General features: G+C 46.0%; 1 pseudogene; it reads left to right on the plus strand.

Annotated features, from left to right (window-relative positions):
• The first annotated feature begins 12,054 nt into the window (after positions 1 to 12,054).
• LOC131913716 (kinetochore protein Spc25-like) lies at positions 12,055 to 12,783 on the plus strand (annotated as a pseudogene).
• The last annotated feature ends 5,145 nt before the right edge of the window (positions 12,784 to 17,928 follow it).

Genomic DNA, 17,928 nt, shown 5'->3' on the forward strand with positions numbered 1-17,928 from the left:
TAACAGAAAGTTGAGGGGTTTTTTTTAGTCTTTTTTTTTTGTTTTTGTTTTTTGTTTTTTTCGAGATAGAGTTTCTTTGTGCAGCTTTGGTGCCTGTCCTGGATCTTGCCCTGTAGACCAGGCTGGCCTCGAACTCACAGAGATCTGCTTGGCTCTGCCTCCTGAGTGCTAGGATTAAAGGTGTGCACCACCACCGCCCGGTGAAAGTTGAGTTCTTATGGAGCATGCTGCGAGGGGACTATGTGATGACTGATTTTAGTTTGTCACCTTAACGAGATTTGGAATGACCTAGGAGACATATCTGTAGGTGTGTCTGTGAGGATGTTTCTAGAGAGGTTTAACTGAGCTGAGAAGACCTACCCTGAACATGGGTGGCACCACACTATGGGTATTCATTCCTGGGATGGATGAAAGGAAGAAAATGTGAACTCATGCCTCCTCCTGTCTCTGCTTTCTGACCATGAATGCCGTGGGACCAGGTGCCTCACACTCCTGCAGTCACACAGCCGAAAGCCACTCTTGTTCTGAGACAGGGTCTCACTAGGTAGTGCTGAGTGGGCTTGAACTCACTATGTCGGCCAAGCTGCTCTTGAACTTACAGAGATCCACCTGCCTCCGCCTCTCAAGTGCTGGTGCCTGTGGCACCATGCCCATAAAGAATCATTCTGACATTCTCTTTCCCACCATGATGGACTGCATGCCCTCAAACCATGGGCCAAAATACCCCGTTCTTTCCTTAAATTGCTATTTGTTGAGTATTTTGTCAACAGCAATGAAAAAGGAACAACAAATTGGCCATTATGAAAAATAAATATCTATGTAGGTGGGTGCTTCTGAAAGTTCCCGTGCCACCCAGGCAGAGGGAGGCTTGGGTATTCACATTTGGGAGCTTCTGAGGCAGGCAGGCAGGCTTCTGCTTTCTAAAAGGCAGGGGGGGGGGGGGGACAGGAATGCTCAGGAGGGAGGCACAGGCAGGGAGATGCTCCCAGCCAGGTAAATGAGCTGTCTGTCCTTGTCTGCTTAGACAGAGAAGTCCAAACAGACGTCCTTCAGTGACTGCCAGCCAGCATGGCACAAAATGGCCGCCGAGTCAGAGCTGCCGGAGGGGTCACAGCCAGGCCTTCCCAGGCCTGCGAATCTCCAATCAGTACATCGATTCTCTCTGATCTTGGAGCGGCAGACTCTGCTGAGGCAAGTGTCACAGAACACCAGAGACAAAAGGAACCTCAGACATGGTGTCCCAGATGTTCTGCATCTGCCTCCTCTGTTGTGTGACCTCTCGGGGTGGCTGTTTCGTTTTTCTAGCCACAGTGATAAATCATAATGTTGGGAGGCCTAGCTCCATTCCTGGTCAGGTTCAAAGCTAAGGTTTACTTTCTGCCTTCGACCTCACAGGCCCTGGGAAGGTGTTCCAGTGTCCACAGAACATGTCTAGCCACTTTCACCTTCCATTTTTGAGGTGGCATTGCTTACCAGCAAGAGCTCTAGGCCATAAGTCAGGAAACCAGGGCTTCTTGTTTCTGCCTTCCAACGGCATTCAGTGCGGTGGGTCTTGCTGGAGCAAATTTGACAGACACCTCCTGGGTTCTTTTCAATGCCGGTATGAGGAGTCTGAGATCATCCTCAAATCTTCCTTTAATTCTGGAGGGCTGTCGTTCTCTGAGTTCTTACTCAGAAGCTTACTCAGCTGAGGAAAACTGGGCTAGTGCCTGCCTGCCCTCGCAGGAAGGTGGTGAACCCACAGCCTCTGGAATGCCCAGGCAGCCTGCCAAGGGTTCCTTTCTCTTTCATGCACTCACCAGTCCTCGAGGACCGTGGTGGCACTGTGGAGGTTGGAACTGAACTGTGTCTCTTGCTCTACATCCTTGGGACAGGCCTGTGATTCCTCCCGAGCTGAGCCTGCCTGGTCAGGCTAGCCTTAGGGTCATGCTGGGTGACCCTGAGGAGAGGCAGCACTCAGGGGTGACTGTTACCTCTGACCCTAGAGGGTGATTGGTAGCATTCAGGACCCCGTCTACCTGTCTCTCTTTTCTGGGCCCCTAGCTGAAGCACCTCCACTGGCCTCGGGCCTGGTTCCATTTTCCTACCAACTTCTTCCTCCTAGAACCTTTTTGGCTCCTTCTAAAAAAAGAATAAACCAGGCCTGGAGAGATAGTGCAGTGGTTAAGAGCATTTGTTATTCATGCATAAGACCCAGGTTCAATTCCCAGTACCCATATGGTGGCTTACAGTCATCCATAATTCGAGTTCCAAGGGCTACAACATCTTCTGTCCTCCGAGACACTTCGTGTGTGTGGTGCACAGACATGCATGCAGAACACCCACGCACAAAATAATCAATTTCATGAAATTAAATTAGAAATAAATAAAGAACCAGCCCAGGTTGCTTCTTGCTGTGTCTCTTTCAGAGTTAGCTGACATTTTATGTATTCCCTAAGGAAACAACCAATACCTTTTCTCATCTACAAGGAAATTATATTTTTATTTTTCTTGTAGGTTTTTGCATTCCCTTCACCTTCTCAGAAAGAAACTGAACACAAGTATCTGTGTGGTAAGATAGCTTCTCAGACTCCCAAACGGACTGTGCCTTCCTGCTGGTGTTCCTGTCTCCTTGGTGTATGTAGGGGGAGGGGGAATCGGGAAGAGGAGAGGGAGCACGGGAGGAGAAGGAGGGACACACACACACACACACACACACACACACACACACACACACACCCCACACACACTCCCAGGAGTGCAGACTTATTGTTCCTGGTACAGTTGGCTGTTCCTCCTAGGGGACAGAAAACTGCTTCCCCACGGTCAGATCCTTTCAGGCCTGTGTTTTGTTTGTTTTCTGGCCTTCTTCACCAATTGCCTTTCCTGATCACTCAGCTTGTGCAACACGGATTTCTCCCCGCACCCTCAGCACGGTGCATTGCCCTCTGTGCTCAGTTCCTGAGGGAGGGGACTGAGCACATCTTCCACCAGCACAGGCTCAGAGAAAGCTTCAACAAAGACATGCTTGGCCCCGAAGGAGTCAGGGAGAGGAGGTCTGAGCCTAAGTCTTGAATACAGTCCTGTCTGGTGAAGTGTGGAGAACAGAGCTAAGCTGTGGGGCCCCTGAGGCTCCTGCTTCCCAGTGCGGGTGGAAGGACTGAGCTGGGCGACTGGTGACCCCCTAGTTTCTGCCCCTAATCACAGTACCCAGCTCATCGGAGACTCCGAGGGAGGAGTTTCTCTGGAGGAGCCGGGATCCCGATGGGCTCCGCCTCTGTCACTTTGTGACCTCCCATGACACTGACCCTCCCAAGGTAATCCTCCCCTTCCCTGGCCCTCGGAGTGGGGCAATAACTCCTGCCTCACCCGCCAGTTTCCTGGGCCTGATGTGAGAAGCAAACCCAGCACTGTGAGGAAACGCTGTGAGAAGCCAAAGCCCTTTGTGAGTCAGAGGTGGAGTCTCCTCTTTCCCCATAGTTTACCAGCCATCCTCCACCCCCTACCCGTAAGCATCGGTGACCTTGTGCTGTCCCCTAGTGGCCAAACTGCACGCAGTTTATTTCTGTTTAAATCCATTGTGAAAGAGAATAGTAACAAATAATTTAAAAAAACAAAACAAAACACAGTTGAACAGAACACAAGATGCAGCCATAAAGCCTGTTCGATATTTCTTGATGGAGGAAAAAGTGCATGAAGTAAACCAGGTAGTCTTAAACCTAGGACAGGAGACAGAGAAGACGGGGAGCTAGCCCTACCCCAGCCTCCCAGCTGCTGCCTCTAGGTTAAGCCTCGGAAACTGTCTGACATCTGGCAGTGGCCAAGGCTTCTCCAGTAGAGTCCATATTCCCCCCAAGACAAGATGAAGGAACCGGAGGAATCAAAGTATGTGGCTGTTCTTCCTCAGCCCTTTCAAATCTTTTCAAGTCACTCAAGAACACAAAACACTTGGCGTGAAACTTTTTCTTTGCTGATACTGAGACACCACTGGTCTGGAGAGTTCTTTTCTTGTAGATCAGATCTGTGTGGCCGATGGCTGCTGGGCTCTCTGTGAGGGCATCCTCAGATGTGATCTCATTGATTGCTCACGGCCTCGAGGTAGGACTGTCTCGTGAACCTAGACAGTCACAGCTCCAACCAGGCACTCCAACTCCACATTCCCTCGCTCCTTGGCTGTGTTGGGATGAGAATAGGCTGCAGGATGGGGAAGAAAACACACATACAAAAATTAACGTTCTTTTCCTTCATACCTGTGGAATAAATAATCTGGTCAACAGTCTCCCTCTAGTCTCCGTGAGTGGAGCTGAACACTCACGCCCTCTGACCTGCTTAAGTGCTTTCCTTTCTTCTCTGCCACAGATTCACAGGGACTCAAGCTCCCCTCTCCCCTCCACTCCCCTCCGCTCCTCCCTCTTCCCTTTCCTTCCTCTTCCTCCTCATTCTCTCCTTTTTTTCCTTTGTTAGTTTTTGGGAGATGGGAGAAAATAAAGTCTCATTGTATAGTTCATGTGGGCTTTGAACTCCCTGTCCTCCTGCCTCAGCCTCAAGAGGGCTGGGGTCACAAGCCTGTACCGCCAGGACTGGAACAGTCACCTCAGTATTCCCCTTGTCATGTGACTGATCCCCAGATTTGAGGAGTTTCCTAACCTACTGACTGCCATGGACACTTGTCCTTCGTGTCCCTGCAGCTCTGTGTCCCCCATCCTGAGCAGACAGCATCGTGGGTTTCTATATACCCATAGCAGATCCAGGGAGAATTTCATCAACCTGGTGCCAAGTTTGTGTGGCTTTCATAACACTGGCAAGCACAGCTCAGAACAGCTTGAGAGGGACTGACAGAGAGAAAGCAGACAGGCACAGAGGCCTCGGGGATCCAGGAAAGCCATTGCATCCCCTGTTCCAGGACTGGGTTCCGGGAAGGACTCCCGACCAACCCTTTGACATTTCAGCACAATGTTATCTACAAAGTTCACATTCAGGAACTGTATGATCAAGTCAAGAAAGGAAAAATAATTGCCAGTCCATAATTGTCCTGAGGTGCATGTGGACCATGGGCCACATGAGTTGTACACCCCTGAATGTGAGTCATAACAATTCCAGTAAGCACACAGAGAGCCTTCTCCTAGGTCTTGCCTCTATGAGACGCATTCAGTGAGCTCATGGTTTGGTTCTTACTCAGTCCAGGAAAACACGCATTTCACAAACATCTGTGTGCTAGGCACTGGCTTTTTCACACGTACTGTTTCACAACCCTGAGGAAAACCTTGCAAGGTAAGGATGATCTGCCCTGCTGTAGGTGTTAGTACATCAAGTTCAGAGAGGTTAAGAGACTTGCACAAGATCACAAGGCTAATGAGGAGAGGGTTGATTCACACCTGATGTGAGCTCCAGAAAATGGTCCCCCCCTGGAAAAGACAGCATGTCTGACCAAGGACAATTTAGGAGACTTCTGCTTTGGGGTGAAGGAAGGCCCTGATAGCATCTTAGGTGAGTGCATGCCATGTTTTCACAGATTAGATTTGCAAATCAAGCCATCAGATAACATAGCTATGCACAGGTGTGACTGTACCCAGATTTGCCCTTTGTCCCAACTTCTTTTTCCCTTCCTTTCCTGTGGACAAAGGCCAAATCATGCCTGTGCCATCCCCGTGGCTGCATCTGTCTGTCTGCCACAGATGTGTGGGCAGCTGTGGGCTAACTTACCGAGAAAAGAATGGAGAAAACCCAGGCCTTGGGACCAGGTTGGTTTGGGTTTCAATTCCACCTCTGCCGGGCTGGAGACACGGCTCAGCTGTTAACAGCACTAACTGCTCTTCAGGATGACCCTGCTCTTCCATGGGACTAGGGTTTCATTCCCAGCACCCACATTGTGACACATAGCCTTCTTTAGCTCCAGTTCCAGGGCATCTGAAGCCCTCTCCTGGTCTCCATGGTGACTGCAATGCGTGTAGCATATAGACGTACATGCTGGCAAAATACCCATACACATAAAATAACAAGTTTTCAATGGGGCCAGTAAAACTTTAGAAACTAAAACATAAATTCCACTTGTGCCATATCTTCAGGGGGAAAAAAAACTCCCTAATTGTAGGATAGGGGTGGGCTACAAGGAGAAGTCAGAGGAAATGGTGAACACCAGGGCCACTGCTCTGTCCCATTTACAGTCTCTGTAGAACATTCAGGCCCAGGGCTGGTAGCTGGCAGTCCTAGGGCAAGAGACACAATTTCAAGGGCCAAAAAGGCTCAGCAAAGTCCCCAGATTCTTTCTCACACAGTGCTTTAAGACTGGCATTTAAGGCCCTGGCCATGAGGAAAGCATAGCCATCCCTAAGAGGCGATGTTTCTTTACACTGTTTAGAGAATCCGTGGGGGATTTGGGAGGCTTTGCCATGAAGCAGGAGGATTGCTGTCTGAACACAGGCTCTCAGCTAAGCCTCTTACAGACTAGCCAATGGGGTGATAACGTAACTTCCTGTAGAACTAGTCTACACACATCTTCCACCCCACTTAATGCTTGCAATACCCCAGTTTCCAGGTGGCCAGTGGGATAGTCATACCCAGAGCTAGACAGTAGTCCTTCTCTCCTCCTCCTCCTCTGGCTGTTAGATGATCTTTCCTTGAGATCATTTCTCTTGTACTTTGTGAACTAACTGGTCATTCCACTTGTTGACGTCATCTATGATGTCATGAGGGTGGCAACCATGGACAGTACAGCCCGTGGATTGTTCTGGGCCCAGGATTTCTTAAACAGTTCAAGGAAGTTCTCTAGCTGAAAAAACAATCAGTGCTGCACATGTCCGGCAATGCTGACAATCTCATCAAAAGTGGCATTCCACTGGGTTCAATCATTTTCTGTTTGTTTCTGTCTCTAGGTGGTTCCTTGTGGGTGTTGATGAGGAGGAAGGAGGCAGAAGGTACCTCTCAGTCTGGGTCTTTCTGCTGAATGAACAACTTCACTGTAATTCTCAGATCAGTCCAGCCGTCAATTATCTTGGTATCACCAGCCTCTTATAGAGATAGACCCAGGGACCTGACCTTGGGAGTCAGAGCAGATGTGGTGCCAACCTCGCCATCGATGCATCTCAGATACATGGCTTAGGTCTAGCAAAAGTTGAACTTGGGCAGAACAATAGAGACAGCTGAAGTCTGATGACCTCTAATTCAAGACAACTTAAGACACTTTGGCCACCTCCAGTCTTAGCAGTGTCCTGTTCTTGATGCTGACACCACTCTGGCACTCAAGGACAGAACTCTTCCTTCTAGGCCTGAGAGAGTGGGATTAACTGATATCAAATGTCTATAACTTCTGGCACAAAGCAAGAACTCGTGTCCATCCGCAGCCCTTTCCCTTCTGAGGAGACAGCTGCCCCTTACCTTGCCTCTTTCCACAGAGGTCTACTTCACATGTGTAGTCAGAGGACTTAAATCAATGAATGGCCTGAAGGCCTGGGGGCCCATATGAAGAAAGATCTAAGCTGTCAGAATAGTCCTGTCTGTCTGTCTGTCTGTCTCTGTCTCTGTTTTTTTCTCTCTCTCTCTGTGTATATGTGTGTACTATGGTGTGTGTGTGTGTGTGTGTGTGTGTGTGTGTGTGTGTGTGTGTGGTGTGTGTATGTGGTGTGTGTATGTGTGTATTGTGATGTATGTGTGGTGTGTATGTGTGGTGTGTGTGTGTATGGGGTGTGTGTATGTGGTGTGTGTGTGGTGTGTATATGTGTATATTGTGGTGTGTGTATGTGTAGTGTGTGTGTGTATGTGTGGTGTGTGTGTGTATGTGGTATGTGTGTGGGGAGTGTTGTGTGTGTATTGTGGTGTGTATTGTGGTGTGTATGTGGTGTGTGTGTGAGAGAGAGAGTGTAGAAGCAGTGAAGGAATGGGAGGCCTGTTGGGGGTTGATGTAGAGAAATAGGATTGTTCTGTTCTAGGCCTAAGATAGTTCAGGCCCACATCCAAGCAGTGACTGTCCCACCCCTGCCCTGGCCAAGTCAACCATTACCAAGTGGAAAGTATTTCTTGGAACCTAGAAAAAAAAGTTTTGGGAAAGTGACACATAGATAGCCCAGGCCTCATGGTGGAAGGTCTCCAAACCATATTGGTGCAACTCGGCCATGATCTGGCATTACCAACCCAGGCAATACGGCATCGGTGACTGAGGTACATTCATTCCCGTTTATCTAGATCACATGGACCAAGGCTGAGGATAGCCAGGCCAAAACAAGCAGACCTTGACCTGGCAACATACCAAAGCATTGGTTTCACCCCGTTCCCTTCTAATGTCTCTCAGCAGGATGGACAGTCTCCACTGGGGCTTTTGATGACTGAAATGACCCTCTACACCCACTCCAACTTTAACCATTTCTGTTTATAGGCACAGTCTTGGAGCCAACACAACGCAAAACACATGAGTGTTTTTTTTTCCACAAAGTAGAACTGCTGAATCTCACTTGCTTGAAGTTTGAGGAGTGGTTGTTTAAAACTCCCACTCACTGCGACAGTGGCTCTGCTTTTCCTACACACAGTTACAGCCCCCTGACCCCAGGAGCAATCAGTCTGGTGCCCTGTTCTGTTTCTTCCATGAAACCTGGCCTTTCTTTTTCCGAGATTTGCAGAGAACTGTCAGAAAGACCCCACTTCAAGCACTGGCGTTTCAAGTGTTCTTGCAGTGGCAAAATGATTCCTTTTCTCTGTCAGACATTTCTTTCATCCATGAATATTTATAAAGTGCTCATACAGAGTTGCTTACCAAACCCAGGTAAGAGGAAAGGTCTTTTTTTCTGTTGGGGGTGGGGGGTTGGGGGTGGGGGGGGACACTTAGTTAGTAAACTACATTTTTTTAATGCCTAAGAGTTGTTCCGCACCCCCACCCCAAAACCAAACCTCATTTTGTTTTTGCAAATTAAAGAGTATTAGTCTGTTGATGTGCAGCATTCCCTCTGTTACCATGATTTTCAGACAGGGATAGTTTTCTACAACCTTCAAATTACTTTCTTCATCACACTAAAAATACCTGCACAGGTGGAACTCATGACTTGTGGTAAACGGTGAATCCAACAGATGGCTTTGTTTGTTCTTGTTTTTGTTTTGTTTTGTTTTCTCACTCATTTTCTCCCCTTTCCTCCACCCGAGAACAAACCTGCAGTCACTGGGGATTGTCGCCACGAGTCACCGGGGACTCCAACCCTGACAGTTTTCAATGCTGGTGCGGTGCTGACACCTAGTGGTGAGAGTGGCAGGCACTCTCCCACGCTCCCGGCTCTCACCCTAGTGGGAACAGGCGGGGTTGCTGGTCTGGTCTCAAGGAACAGCTTGTGGGGTCCCACATGGTCCCAGAGGCCCTAGCACTAAATGTCATGTGATGTGTTCTTTGGCGTGAAAAGGCTTCAGGCTGTGTACTTGACTTTCACCTCCTGTTTGGAACACTGTGGGTCAGATTGCTTTAACAAAGGAAGCCATTCCCCAGGAGTAAGATGGTTGTCGGCCTTTCGAGAAAGTTCTAGCTGCAGCACAAGCTCCTCAGTGAGGTTTCCTTCACCTTGGTATTTCCATAACTGGCCCATTGCCTAACATACACATACTACATTAACACCTGGGAACTGGTATCAATCTCTCTCCTCCACAGGGTGTTGATGAGTAAATACTTATTGTTTGGAGTCTCTGGTTAAGAGAAGGGATACAAGGAGAAAGGAAGAGTTCATCTCTGGTTGGTCAGGCACAAGAAATGATACTTGCCAGCATAGAGCAACGACTTTGAAATACTCAAGGAATAATACTGCCTGCTGGTGTTCAGGAAACAGGCGCAGACGCTCCACTTAGCACCTGATGTCAGGGGCAGCTTTTCTCATTGCTGGATATGAGGATGTGTCTTCAAGGAAGTGACGACAGAACCGAGTACCTCCTCCTGTGTGCTAGGGTCTCTATGCACATTGCTAACTCCACAATCATAAAAGAGAAGCGTTATCTTCGATAATCCGCAGGTGAAGAAACTCTGGCTCAGAAAGGTTAAGTAACTGTGCCACACAGCCACCAAGTGGGAGCAGCAGACTTCTAATGACCAGGCTAACTCATGCCCCTTTTGCTCCCCGACTACTCCCCATCCCTTCCTTCATAAGCCATCACACCCTACCAGGTAGTTCTGGCCTTAACTTAAGAAGTTCCCAACGCAAGCAGACATCAATTCTAGAAAGCAGTGGCTAAGCATGGAAAATTAATACCCTCCAGTCTCTAAGCCCAACACTGGATGGGCTTATCTTCAGACCTGAACACCTAGAGGACAAACTGGGCTCGGGGACAGACATCTGTATAGCTCTGCTGGAGTAGTTCCAGCTGTACTCAGCTAGCTGGTGAGTAGCATCTACTACTGAGCTCCAAAAGGCCTCTGATGGTTTTAGATTCTTCATAAAGAGGCTGGCAAACCCAGACTTGGAAATGGAAAGACAGATTAAAACAGGACTCTAGGAAAGCCAGTTGGTTGATGTGTATACTGTGGTGGCTAAACGTCTTGTTGCACAAATCCTAAATGTCTTATAATAAAAACCCGAAGCCAGATGTCAGGGTGAAAGCTGAAGATCAGAGAAACAGAACAAGCCACAGCCACCACCTCTTACCTCACCAACTCCTCAGCCTGACAGAGCCTCTGCAAGAGAGCAATTCCTGTCTCCTTCCTGCCTTATATTCCTTTCTATGCCCAGCCATATCACTTTGTTTCAACCTTCCTAGTGCTGGGATTAAAGGTGTGTGATCCCAAGTGCTGGAATTAAAGGTGTGTGCCACTAATGCCTGGCTGGTTTCTCTTTTAGACTGGATTAGTCTCATGTAGCCCAGTGTGACCTTGAATTCACAGAAATCCAGACAGATCTCTGCCTCTGCCTCCTGAGTGCTAGGATTAAAGATGTGTGCCACCACGGCCTGACCTCTGTGGTTAACTCTGTGGCTGGCTTTGTCCTCTGATTTTCAGGCAAGCTTTATTTCTTAGATTACAAATATGTGTCTGGATTCTGTAACAAATTGAGTTCTTAAAATACTTTTTAAAATTATATGTATATGGTATGTGGGTATGAACACATGAACACAGGAGCCCTCAGAGAACATTAGATGCCCTGGAGTTGGAGAAAACCCAAGTTCAGCTCCCAGAAGCTATGTTGGTAGCTCACAATCTTGGGTTTAATTATAGTGGCTATCATTTACCAGCAGTGTCATATCACAATTTTATGGATTTCTCCCCCACAAGAGAGGTTTGGAAAGGTGCACAAAAAGGGCTGGAGATGAATCTCACAGGTTGAGTGCATGTTTAACATGCATAAGGCCTTAGATTCAATTCCCAGCAATGCAGTAAATAAATAATAAGGAAGGAAAGGTAAAAAGTTATACGTGAAACAGAATGTCATCAGGCATGTACTGCTTATATTAAAAGGGTTATAAAGGTCAGTATCTTAAGCTAGAAGAATTTAGCAAAGGATTAGGTAGCATGCCTGAAGATACTTGCGGTTCTTTGGAAACAATTCCCTACTGTGTTGAGAATAAGGCTTTGTGGATCAGCTGATGTGGAACTTGGAGACTGTCCATCACGCTTGGCCTAACAGTGACGTCTAAGTGGCAAAGGTACTTATTACAGATTTGTATCGTAATCTCAATTTCCCTAAGAAGGGAAAGAGGATTGCCCACATGAGAGCTGATCATGTTTGGAAGGAGGACAGGTCTGGAAACAGTAGCCAAGTCCAACACATTTGGGGTGGATTTATCATGACCTTTAAAGTCATTTCACCTTCTTTCTAGCCAATGCTGATGTTCCCAAGAGATCTAGTCACACACCCTAGAGAAACACGGATGGCAGGAATCTTAAAGTTATAGATGTGTGAAAAGGGGTTTTAAGGTGTTCATCTTAACTTGGTACTGTGATGCATGTATGCACCAGCACTGGTAGGCAGAGGCAGGAGTAATTTCACAAATTTAATTTGATCCAGGGCTACGTTTAAAAAAAAAAAAATCAGCAGCTAAGGATCAGCGTGGGGCTCTTGGTGATTGTGGCTTCCTGTCTGGTCTAGGAAAGGCATTGGACTCCCTTGTACATTTTGCACAATGATTGAAGATAAACTTTCACTCTTCAGTAAGAGCGTAAGTGAATGTGGGAATGAGTTCAGAAACAGTCTCAGCAATAACTCCAATCAGATTCTGAGGTAAGCGTTGCTTACAAGAACAGGAAAGCAGGTTCAGAAAAGCCATCTTTGAAATTAAAGAAAGTATGGTTGAGAGGTTTCTAGAATATCAACATCAGGTCTACAAGCAGAAAAAGCTCATTCAAGAAAAGAAAGGTAGGCCAGGCAGTGGTGGTGGCGGCGGCGACAGCGCACGCCTTTAATCCCAGCACTCGGGAGGCAGAGCCAGGCGGATCTCTGTGAGTTCGAGGCCAGCCTGGTCTACCAAGTGAGATCCAGGACAGGCACCAAAACTAGAGAAACCCTGTCTCAAAAAACAAAAAACAAAAACAAACCACAAACAAACAAAAAAAGAAAAAGAAAGGTAACTTGTTACAGATGCTTGTTGAACAAGCAAGAATTGGAAATGATAGCAAATATACAGGATCTTAAGAATATTCTAGAAAAAAAAAATAAGCCATTTCCACTGCTAACAAAACAAATGAAAAGAGGCTGACCTGGCTGTGGAAACCAGCAGACTTTTATAAAGACAGACTTGAAATACAATGAATTCATGGTGATAAATTTCAGTTTACAGTTACTACTACTGACCCCTAAGCATTATGAAAGCCCATTTGTTTTCCCTGAGCCTAAACAGAACAGGAGAATGTAAAGTTGGATAGTACTTACCTTGAGTGCCTAGTAGAACCTCCAGAGAAGGCAGAACAAATGTTCATCCTTTTTGCCCCATGCTCAGAAAATTGTTATGGCTTTGCGTTACAATTAATGTATACATAGTATATGAAATGGCTTTTCTTCATTAGGTATATTCTAAAAGAGTTCTCATCTCTGTAATTCTTCAGTGTTTGTATGATGTGAAGGAAGTTAGAGTATATCATCTTTATAAATGTCTCTTTAACTATATATATTTGAGACAGGATTTCTCTGTGTAGCCCTGGCTGTTCTGGAACTCACTCTGTAGACCAGGCTAGACTTCAATTTCCAGAGATCTGCCTTGCCTCTACCTCCTGAGTGCTGGGATTAAAGGTGTGCACCACCACCGTCCAGCTACATAAATATGTTTTTGAGCTGAAGGCTCTGTGAGTAGCATCAGAAAAACTCTTACAATCAGGGCATAAACTTACAAAGGTGTCTCTCCTCCCACATCTACAAGGAATGACAGAAACTCATCACTGAAGACCTCTTGGCAGCTCAGATGTGGCACCAGAGGATTCCACAAGCCTTTCTGCATTATTTATTTCCATACTCACTTTTCATAATGCCCCACGAGTGAAAGCCAAAAGCCAAACCTGATGACCATTTTGCCACCTCTCTAAAATCCTGTTGTTTAGTGAAGATGCTGTATAAGCCTAAATTCTGGGCCACTGTTCCGAGTTCTATTCTGTAGAGGTTTCTCCTGCATGGTGTACACTGTGTGCATCAATCAACTTGCTTGGTTTCCTATGTCTAAAAAAATCAAGTTCATTATTAATGGAACACAAGGACTATTTTAGGGCTGAGGTTGTAGCTCAGTGATAGGAGTGCTTGCCTAGGTGTGTCAAGTCCTGAATTCAATCCCCAGCCCTCAAAGAACTGTTACGATGCATCCTATTGGCCACACTGAGATACTTGACCAAGCATATACCCATCCACCAGATGGGGGAGGGGAGAGGCAATTAATCTTACCAGCTTGAGGGATTTAGAATCACCATGGAAACACATCTTTGGTTATGTCTGTAAAGGGTTATTTAGATTAGGGTGGTGTAGGAAAATGCACCTTAATGTGGACAGTACCATGAGCTGGGATCCTGGACTGCATAAAGAAAGTAAACCAAACACAGCTTCTCGTTACTCTGCTTCCTGTGGACACAATGTGACTAGCTGCCTTCTCCTTCCCCATCTTCGTGGATATCATAGACCTGACTCCCTGGGACTATAAGCAGAAACCCAATAAATCCTTTCAAGTTATGTTTTAAAGATATTTACTTTCACGTGCATTGGTGTTTTGCCTGCATGTGTGAGGGCGCCAGATCCCCTGGAACTGGAGTTACAAATGGCTGTGAGCTGCCATGTGGGTGCTGGGAATTGAACCTCAGTCCTCTGAAGAGTAGCCAGTGCTCTTATCCGCTGAGCCATCTCTCCAGCTCCTCGTTTTTGTCAGGTACTTTGTTGCACTAACATGAGGAATAAATGAAGGGGAAAACATACTGTGGAATGCAAGTGGCATGGGGAACGCTCGAATTACAAGAAAGTTCTTTTAGAATTCGTATTAACCTCCACTCCCCCCAGGTCCACTTCCCACTCATTCCCACCTCCCAACTTTGTCTCTCTTTTTTTTTTTTTTTTTTTTTTGTTTTTGTTTTTCAGGACAGGGCTTCTCTGTGTAGCTTTGTGCCTTTCCTGGAGCTCGCTCTGTAGCCCAGGCTGGCCTCGAACTCACAAAGATCTGCCTGCCTCTGCCTCCCAAGTGCTGGGATTAAAGGCGTGCGCCACCGCCGCCTGGCGTCTCGTTTTTTAACAATCCATCAAGTCCAATCCATACAGCCGTACATTTGAGTATGCCATCCATTGGTGCCTGATCCACTGATCAGGGGCCTCCATTTGAAAACTGACCCTTCCTATCCCTCAGCAGCCATCTGTCAATAGTGCCTCCAGTAGAGGTGGTGTTCATCAGTCCTTCCCCTCTGCTAGATTAGAAGGTTGATTGCTTTATCTTGTCCAAGTCTTTGAAAAGCAACAAAAGCTGCTCTGCTCCTGTCATGTCCAAGAGATACTGGTTTATAGTTCATGCAGGTAAACAGATTTATAAACAATATGATCTTAAATTCTGACCCCACAAAATACTTAATGGTAAAAGGGAAATGTTTTCATAAAGAACATTGTCAGCACCTTAACCAGAGATTGAAGTTAGTTAACAGCAGCAGTTAATGAGGCAAATCACCATGGACTAAAACGATACATACATTGAGCTGATCCCATTTCCACTGTATTCCTACCCAAACCACGAACCCAAATCTAATCATAGTAAGTAACAAATAAAACCAAGCTGAAGAATATTTTACTAACAACTGGCTTCCACTGAAAGGTATCAAGGTCAGGAGGTGACAGACATGCCAGTTGTCCAGGCCTGGTCATTGTACACTGTATGTATACATATATTTGAATGCTACCATCCCTCATAAGCATATTTGATTATTGTCCATTAAAAACAAAGACAGAGCATGGTGGTAGGTGCCTGGAATCCTAGCACTTGGGAGGTGGAAACTTGGCTAGCCAAGTACCAGCCTGGATACACAAGATCTTGTCTAAGATACAAAATAGAAACAGGAGCTGGAGGGGTGTCTTTCACATACCAACATTTGAGAGATAGGATCAAGAACCCTGTTTCTAAGTAAGTATGTGGCACATGCCACAGGTAGATCTCTTGAGTACAACCTGGTCTACAGAGCGAGTTTCAGGACAGCCATGACTACACAGGGGAAACCCTGTCTTAGAGAAAAAAAAAAAAAAAGAAAAAGGAAAAAAAATGATCAAAGAATTCAAGGCAAACACTATTCAAAATTATATCCCACACCAGAAAAATGGGCATTACAAGAAAAATGGTATGGTTAAATAAGGTCAATAGACCTTAAACTTGGGTAATTATAGTGTGTTTTTTTTAACATGGAACTCATATTTAAGAACTTATAAAGGGACATCTCCAAAATATCAGAAAAGACAGAGAGGGGATGGTAACATTGGGAAATCTGAGTGAAGGTCTGTGCATTTTTGCTCTACTTTCATTGTCTAAAATTACTTTGAAATAAAATCTTAACAAGGAGTGTTGGAACATCTTATCCTCTCAGTGCTTGGAGGCTGTGGCAGAACTGAGTTCAAGGTCAGCCTAGACTACACAAGACTTTGTGTCCACAAGGGAAAAAAAGAAAAAGCAAAAACTCCCAATACTCAGGACCAAAGGTGTTTGGATGTTTTCAGATTTTGAAACATATGCATATATACAACATAATCACAGAGTTGGGACCTAAGTGTAAACACTAAGTTTCAGCTGGGCATAGTGGTGCACTACTTTAATCCCAGCACTGGGGAACACTGGTAGGTTTCTACAAGTTAGAGGCTAGTCCTGTAGAGTTCCAGGCCAGCCAGGGCATGCCAATGAGTCCGGTCTCCCCCTCTCCCACCCAAAGCTCACAAATTAAGTGCCTGCTTCATAGACACTTTTTACAAATGGCCTGAAAGCAATTTTATAATTTATATTGAAGTGTGAGTAGAGACAAAAAGGGCCAGATTACTAAAGAAATACACCGACTGGGCCCTAACATGTTACAGCTAACCAGGCCAGTATCATGAGGCTGGTTTTTTTTTGTTTGTTTTTTTTTGTTTTTTTTTAAATTAAACCGGCTAAGACGCTGTGTGCAATTTTAAGGGCATGAAGTAATGAATCTGTAAGGTAATGGAACAGGTTATATAAGATTGATCACTACTTTTAGAGCTGATATGTACTCTAAACCCAGATGCAGGTTTAGGTACAAACAGGCCTCACCCACAGTTCTATGTGCACAATGCTCAGAATAAGATGTCTTTTGAATATATTGGCACAGGAGACAACTTCTTAAACAGAACACCAATAGCACAGGCACTAAGATCAACAACTAATAAATGGGACCTCATGAAACTGAAAAGTTTCTGTGAGGCAAAAGACACTGTCAATAGGACAAAACAGCAGCCTATAGAATGGGAAAAGATCAGGCCGGGCGGTGGTGGCGCACGCCTTTAATCCCAGCACTCGGGAGGCAGAGCCAGGCGGATCTCTGTGAGTTCCAGGCCAGCCTGGACTACCAAGTGAGTTCCAGGAAAGGCGCAAAGCTACACAGAGAAACCCTGTCTCGGAAAAAAAAAAAAAAAAAAAAAAAAAAAGGGAAAAGATCTTCACCAACCCATATCCAACAGAGGGCTAATATCCAAAATATCAAGAAAACAAATCTAATTTAAAAATGGGGTACAGAGCTAAACAGAGAATTCTCAATAGAGGAATCTCAAATGGCTGAGAAATGTTCTTAGCTATCAGGGAAATGCAAACCAAAACTTTGAGATTCCATCTTACACCTAACAGAATGGCTAGGATCTTCTGTAATCAAGAAAGACATTCAGTATTAGGACTGGGACATCAACCCAGCCATAAAACCACCCATAACCTGTCCTGCCTACAAGATGTGCTGGGGCAATGGCGGCTCAGAGCTTGTGGGAGTGAACAACCAATGACTGGACTAACTTGAGGCCCAGGCCATAAAAGGGAGCCCATGCCCCCCAACACTCCCTGAAGGTCAGGAACAGAAAGCTGAGTGACCCCGAGACCTAGGATAGAACAAATCATGATTGGCCAAAAAAATAAAAATTTACAAGTCAATGAAATGATTCCTAATGATATTCTGCTATATTCATAGATCAGTACCTAGTCCAATTGCCATCGGAGGCTTCCTCTGGCAGCTGATGGGAGCAGATATAGCCAAACGTTAGGCAGAGCATGAGAAACTAACTCCTGGGAAATTTGGGAGGAAGGATTGTAGGAGCCATAGGGGTACAGGACACCAGAACACAGAATCAACTAAGGAGGGCTCACATGAGCTAAGAGACTGAAGTGGCAACCACAGAGTCTGCATGGGTCTGTACTAAGTACTCTGTATATAAGTTGTGGTTGTTAGGCTTGGTGTTTTGTGTGTGGGGGTGGGGGTGGGAGGTGTCTTTGACTCTTCTGCCTGCTCTTGGGACCCTTTTCCTCCTACTGGGGCTGCCTCGTCCAGCCTTGACAAACCTGCAGCCT

The sequence above is a fragment of the Peromyscus eremicus genome, chromosome 6 (assembly GCF_949786415.1).
Source record: "Peromyscus eremicus chromosome 6, PerEre_H2_v1, whole genome shotgun sequence".
In the NCBI taxonomy this organism is placed as follows: domain Eukaryota; kingdom Metazoa; phylum Chordata; class Mammalia; order Rodentia; family Cricetidae; genus Peromyscus; species Peromyscus eremicus.